This window comes from Mus caroli, chromosome 15, assembly GCF_900094665.2.
Source record: "Mus caroli chromosome 15, CAROLI_EIJ_v1.1, whole genome shotgun sequence".
Lineage (NCBI taxonomy): Eukaryota > Metazoa > Chordata > Mammalia > Rodentia > Muridae > Mus > Mus caroli.
In genome coordinates, this window is record NC_034584.1 from 61,778,469 (window position 1) to 61,785,819 (window position 7,351).

Here is a 7,351-nt window from a genome sequence, read left to right on the forward strand (position 1 = left end):
CCGCCTGCCTCTGCCTCCCGAGTGTGATAAGTCTGTGATGCTCCAAAACTAAATCTTGTTCAGCCAATGGCATTTCTTACTACCTAATGTCTTTTGTTAGGAAGAAATGGAACCTAAATATTAATTTTTCTCCTTAAAGGAACAATAACAGGCTGAAAATTTCTACAATAAGCCTTACCTCTTAGCCTTTTGCCCAGAGCCCTCAGCATCTGCCTGCCATGTACCTCCATTCTACAGATCAGCACCCCCTCCCACACAGCATAAAGATTCCTGCAGACTCTGTCCCTGGTGCCCCACATGCCAAGGCTTCTCCCCGATTTTGACCCTGTGGTCTCCTTGTTTATCTTTCACATTTCAGCTTCAATGTTGCTGCACTGTGGAACACTGCTGCCCTACCCTCCTAGGAGGAAGCAATCTCTTTTTCAAAGCCTGCTGATTATGCCTCTATTAAAGCAGTAATTCAATTTATGCCCTGATGGAGTGAGTTGTTTACATGGATGACTATAAAACGGGAAGGCCTGAAATTGCATTCCCCTCGCCTGCATGGCACCAGCACTTCAGCATTGCGGGGAGGAAGTTGGCCTGCCGTGTTAGCTTCTGGGACTCTCGGTTACGCTGGCTCTGAGAGAAAGAGAGGGCAAGGCAATCCAGTCTCTTCTGTGATGCTTGACAGCACTGACTACAGCCAAGCCTCCATCGCAAAGTCCATGTCAATGTAGGGGGACAGAAAGGCGATCCATAGGTGTCTAGGACTTTGGGAGTATTTGGGGAGGTAGCGTTTTCATAGCCAATGGATTTGACGGAACTGTTCTAAAATGAACTTTGAGTTAAACCTATTTAATTGTATACTTCTGGGTGAAATGTCAAGTCTGATCCAAAAGCTTATTTACATTTGAAAAGAAAATGCTGAGCCCAGATCGTAGGGGCTGGAGAGCAGGCAGAAGGTAGCAGTGTGCCAGTAGGAGCTTTGAGGAGGGCTATTGCAGACCTATCTAGATCTGTTTGCAAGACCTGGGATTTGAGGACCTCAAAGAGCAGGGCTGACTCTACTATGTTCTTACTTCAGCTTCAGAGTACTTTTATTCACTAAGTGTAATAAAGCAATAATTCAAGGAACACTGCTGTCTGAATTCAGAAAAACAGGATCAGAAAAAAAAAAACATGTAAATAAACACCAGTAAGCACATACGAAATATTATCAAAAGCAGTCCTTTTCTGGAACTTTCTCAGGACAGAGCAATTGAAACGTAATTGCCTGGCACATAGTATAGTATATCTGGGAAAGCACAAAATGAAGGCAGAAGGCCATATCCAGATTTGGGGTATGCTGAGGACAATGCTCATCACAGCCTTTTGCCAGATTGGCTTCTATAGCTCTGTTCTGACATCCAACAAAAAATAAACACATTTTATAAATTGAATGTAAATGGTTGTCACAGGAGGTATGAAATCACATCCAAGAACAATCCAAAGAATGAAACACACTTGAGGTAAAAGTCCCTCTTGCCTTTTTTCCCTAGAGTCTCTCTCACAGCTCCTCAAGGCATTGATGCATCATTCCTTTAGCCCTGTTCTAACAAAGGGTGATGGTGTTTGGGGAACAGTGACTCCCATCTGAGATTTAGTGCAAGAGAAATGGTGGTGGCCCTAAAGTTCACTGTGTTTTATGCGTGAGTTAGCTCTCAAAAGAGGGATTCAGAAGCTGGGAGGCCAACTACCATGGCCTGGATGAAGAGTCAAAAGGTCACGTGCGTGCTAATCTTCACTGTGAACTTGGCATGATTGAGAATCAAGGAGACAAACACTGCTGTGTGTCTGTGATAGCATTTCCAGAGGAGTTGGGACCTCTTTGCATGTGCGTGACACTAACTGGAATGCTGGGGTCTTAGACAGAATGAAAAAGAAAAAGCTAGCTAAGTGCCAGCATCCATTGCTCTCCACTTCTTCATACAAATACAATGTGACCACCCTGCTTCCTGCTCCTTCACTGTAATAATGAACAGTGCTCTCACATCTGGATCTAAAATAAGCTCAACTTTCCATACATTGGTATTGATGGGCATTTTGTCACATCAATGCCACACCGATGAGAAAAGCCATTGATGACTAGGCCACATAGGGTGAGTTTAAAGCTGCAGGAGTTAAAATCTAAATGGGGCACAGGGAAGAAAGAATATTTTAGTTCATCCAATTCCAGCCTCTCTGGCTGTGTCTGGGTCTGGAATTCCACAGTGTAAGTCCTGTCTTCAATTCTGCATCCTACTACATTGCACAATCCTTCTTGACCTCGGTAATCTCATCTTTGAAATACTGCTTAAACTATTACAGAGAAATGATAGCTTCTTGTCACATGTTTGACATGCCACAGATATCCAAGAAATGATACAGCTAATTTTTAGTAATGCTAACAACAAATGCTAGTGCCAAGCCCAAGTGTACCCAGACACTTTGCTAGATACACCCACTTGTAATACGTATATTTTCCATAAAAGGAAACTGATACCACTATTGCTAATCACTAGGTTACTAACTCAAGAGTCTGTAGTCAATGACACAGCCAAGAGATGAATTAAGATCATACTAAACTTCACACCATGCTGCACACACAGGATGAATGGTAGTGGGAAAGGAGTCAGCAGTTAGAAGCATGAGCTTTTAAAGAGGAGGGGAGAAAAGAAAGCCTAATATTTTATTCAATGCACCTTTATCAAGAATGTTCTCTGTGCCAGGCACTGGGCCAGACACCAGAGAAGAAAAGCGACACACGTCCCTGCCATTTTGTCATCTCTAAGAATGTTTAACCAGGAAAGAAAAGGGAAGACATCCCGATGTTTCACTGAAGCCAGCTCACGAAGGCTCTCAAAAGCCAATTAGCATATTTTGTGAAATTATGCATGCTGGCTGTTAAACACGGCCATTATTGAAATTAAATTACACAAACATATGAAACTGTATAAAAAAATAAAGATACAAACTGCTGAGAACTCACCACACCCTGATTAGTCTACAGGTCGATGCTTTTGAGGAAACGGGCCTTGGAGTGTATTCGTAAGATAAGAATAAGAGTAAGGCTAGGTGGGCACTGATGTGTTAGTACCCAGCTCCACATCTGGACCATCACAACCTGCCATACCTGAGGGGACATTGTCACCTCAGGAATCTGCCAACTCTAGAAGCCAGTAGTTGGATTATGTTTTACAGACTGTCCAGATTTAAGAAAGTGGTGGAGAAAATGCCAAGGTGCAGTGTATGTACAAGTGCATCTTGTCTCTTCCCCCTGGATTGTAGGTGTCACAAGAAGCTAAGTAAACTATCTGCTTTTCCAAAATTACTAACTCAGTGAAGAAGGTGTTCCCTTGCCCTCTTAAAAAGGACCAAAGGTTCTGACACACAGCTTTCTTTGTTCTGTGTTCTTCTTGCTCTTTGGTGAAAATCATCAACTCATATCCACAGTGAAGCTGTACAATTATGAATGGCAGGTACAGATGTCTTACAGATAAAATAGAAACATCATTTGAACCTTCTGTAAGATCTCATTGGCCATATGGCATGGATAATAGTAAATAATGTATGTTTTATTATCATCTATAAATTATGTACCACCCATTCTTTACATAATTAAAATTCACAAGCTCACTGTGTACCTGTGTCAACCTTCATTTTTTTCCTACACAATGAAATAGAAATATATGTTCAACAGAAGTGGATGCTCACAGTCAGCTAGTGGATGGATCACAGGGCTCCCAATGGAGGAGCTGGAGAAAGTACCCAAGGAGCTAAAGGGATCTGCAACCCTATAGGTGGTACAACATTATGAACTAACCAGTACCCCGGAGCTCTTGACTCTAGCTGCATATGTATCAAAAGATGTCCTAGTCGGCCATCACTGGAAAGAGAGGCCCATTGGACACACAAACTTTATATGCCCCAGTACAGGGGAACGCCATGGCCAAAAAAAAAAAAAAAAAAAAGGGGAATGGGGGGGGAGGGAAATGGGGGAGAGGGGGGAGGGTATGGGGGACTTTTGGGATAGCATTGGAAATGTAATTGAGGAAAATACATAATAAAATATATTTAAAAAAACAACTTAAAAATAAAAAAAAGAAATATATGTTCAAATTCTTTGCTTCTTCCTATATCCACATCTTCAGCAACATGGCTCTCCAGGTTCTACTATCTGGCCGTGCAGCTTCCACCAGTCAGTTTAATGCAATGGGAGGTGGTTCTGAACCTGGTGTTTAAGAAGTTTCATGACACCCATTCCATTTCCATCCTTACCCATCATGGTTGACATCAGAGAGGATGTGACACTTTGAACAAAGTAAAATCAACATTGTGGCCCCAGTTGAAGGTTCAGGAAAGTCCATCCATCCAGGAGCAAAGCTACCTACTCAAATTTCAACTCCCCACATACCAGTGAGCCAGTCAGCTGACCTGTATGATATATATATATATATATATATATATATATATATATATATATAACCATCTGTTGTTCTTTATGATTTGTTAGGACTCATTATCCTTGAGTAAAAAACAGACAAACAAACAAACTTGACTCTGGGTCACATGATCCTGTGTCTTCATATGGTCAGAAATTTAAATTAGATTTAGCACACTGTAAATTCTATACTGATCAAGTTTACAGTTTTCATGTTAGCCACAGTTAATTAGCTGAACACAAACTTCAAGTGCTTTCTCCTCTCTGATAGCCACTACTGAAATTTCTCTCAGTTTCCTATCATTTTATCTGAACAATTTGTAATTTGCCCTAAGCGTGCATCCCTATGCCAGAGATGTAGAAAGAATTTATGCCCAGAACTTGAGCTGGCTCCTTTTATGTCTCTCATTTGTAAGGTTTTGCCCATCACTTAGAGATATGATAATTGTTCCAATTCAGTCATCTTAATCTCTTAGCTAGTAAGAGATACTTGGAGTAGCTCTTTAAATATTTACCAACCTGAGACTCGAGATTGGAACTGGACCTTAAGGGCAAAGCTGTAGGTTGGAAAGATGCTCAGAGCTGATTTTTTCCACCCTCAGGTTTCTAGACTCTCAGTTCTACCTATTTTATTCCTATGCAAAGCTTATTTTTCTTTTACTATAATATTTAATCCAGAGTTTCTAATCATTTTTTACTCCAGGATAGACCCAGGAGAAGTGACCCCATGTCTACTTACCAGAAGCAAACTTTCAGCTGCAGGTAGCTATGATCTCTTATCAGAGCCTTGGCCCTTGATCTCATTGCAGCTACCATTCAAATAGCAAAAAACCCCAAACATTAGGGAAGGACAACTGGAGACCTCTATTGATTGCTTAACTGAGGGGCTGAATCAATGACTTGTGCGGAGTATCAAGTGTTAGGGTCTCAGCAACCAATAGGTACAATTGTAACAAGGCTCTGATCGACACAGACTTATTGACTGTTTACAACCTGGTGCTGTGGGAAATGTCTATGGAGACTGGCATAAGGAGCCAGAGACCAGTGATGTGCAAGGATTATACATCTGTGCTCAGAATTAGGTTGGGAAAACATCTCCCCACCCCAGTAATTGGTCACAATTTGAATATCTTTACAGGCTCAGGGAAAATTCACAGACCTTGAAGCAGGGCTGGAAAGGCCTTTAAGGAATATTGTTACCTAGAGCCACTGGGTATTAGAAGGTATGTTCCTGTAAGGACAACATCCTGGTATATTTTATTAGGAATAGATGATGGGACAATTTATCACCTAAAACAAGGCACTTCTGAGAATGAAGAAGATCCTGGTAATAATTATCCCGGGGAAAAATAGTGTAGAACTGTTATTGACCCAGGAAAACTGGCATGTTCTACACATTGAGCAGTGTCAAGCATGCCTGTTCTTCTACACATATGCTGGGTCATCTGTTCCTTGTGTCCTGTAAGTAATGAAGTCATGGATGGTACAGTAGCCCCTTAGCTTTCTTGTATACAAGCTTTGATCAAAGGCCAGGGGCAGAGCAACCTGAAAAGGTGGTCACAAACACTAGGGGAACTAATAGCTAGAAATGAATACAATGATCTCAGTTTAAAGCTGAGTTTAAATTATTATGATTAAATGTTAGTGCCAAGGGATCTGGGAAAATGTGAGCTTAAGTCAAATAGAAGCCAATGTCTAAGGAACATTGAGTTTTACAAGGTTCATGTTGTACAATGGCATTTCTCCAATCTGTGATATTCTTATTAGTGTAACTTATTCATTCAACAAACATGCATTGAGCAAAGGCACTCTGTTAGGGTTGAAGCATATCATAGCAGTTTGAAGGCACACCCAGATTTTAGGGATCAGGGCCTCAACTTAGGAACTAAAGCATCATGAACCACAGGAGTCAGAGCTCCATGGCAGTTGCTGAAGTTCAGCTTCAGGATGCACATTAAGCAAAAAAAACTGATGACTAAAAGGAAGCGGGACTGAACTTGGGTTATAATAAAAAGCATACAGGATCACAATAGGAAGCGCGTGCAGTTACAATAGAAAAAGTGCATAGTCACAGTAGAAAGCCCTAACGACCACAGTAGAAAGTGTGCAGGGTCACAGTAGGATGCATGCCTGATCACAACAGGAAACTTGCAGGATCACAGCAGAGAGCAAGCAAACTTACAATGGAAAGCATGTATGCGGTATACATGAAAACAATAGTATGTATGATCATAACCAAAAGCATGCACAATCACAGCAGAACGTACACATGATCATGACAGAGAACGGACACGGTTACAATAGAAAGCATGCTCAACTATGTTCGTAGTGGCTTTCATAATAGTCAGCAACTGGAAACATCCTAGATGCACCTGAACCAAAGAATGGGTTTTAAAAAATGATACATTTACCCAATGGAGTATGAATCAGCTGTTAGGGAAAAAAGGATATCATGAAATTTTCAGGCAAATAGATGCAACTAGAAAAAGATTATCATAATGAAGCAATCCAGACTCAGAAAGATAAGCATGATATATATTCAATTATAGGTGGATATTGGCTGTTAAGTAAAGGACAATCACACTGGAATCCACAGACCCAGAGAGGCTAAGTAACAGGAAGGGATTTAAGGGAGAGACATGGATTTTCCTGGGAAGGGAAAATAGAATAGATTTTGTGGGTGGATTGGGACAGATGTGGATGGGAACAGGAGGGGGTCATGCTGGGGGGAGAGAAAGAGGAAGAGAGAGGGAGGGAAGGAGGGAAGGAGGGAGGGAGGGAGAGAGAGAGAGAGGAGAGAGAGAGAGAGAGAGAGGTTAGGAGTTAATACAGAAACCTAGTACAGTGGAATCTTCCTCCAACCTATGAGAGTGAACTTGGCAAGGACTCCCAGTAATGAAGGAAAGAGAG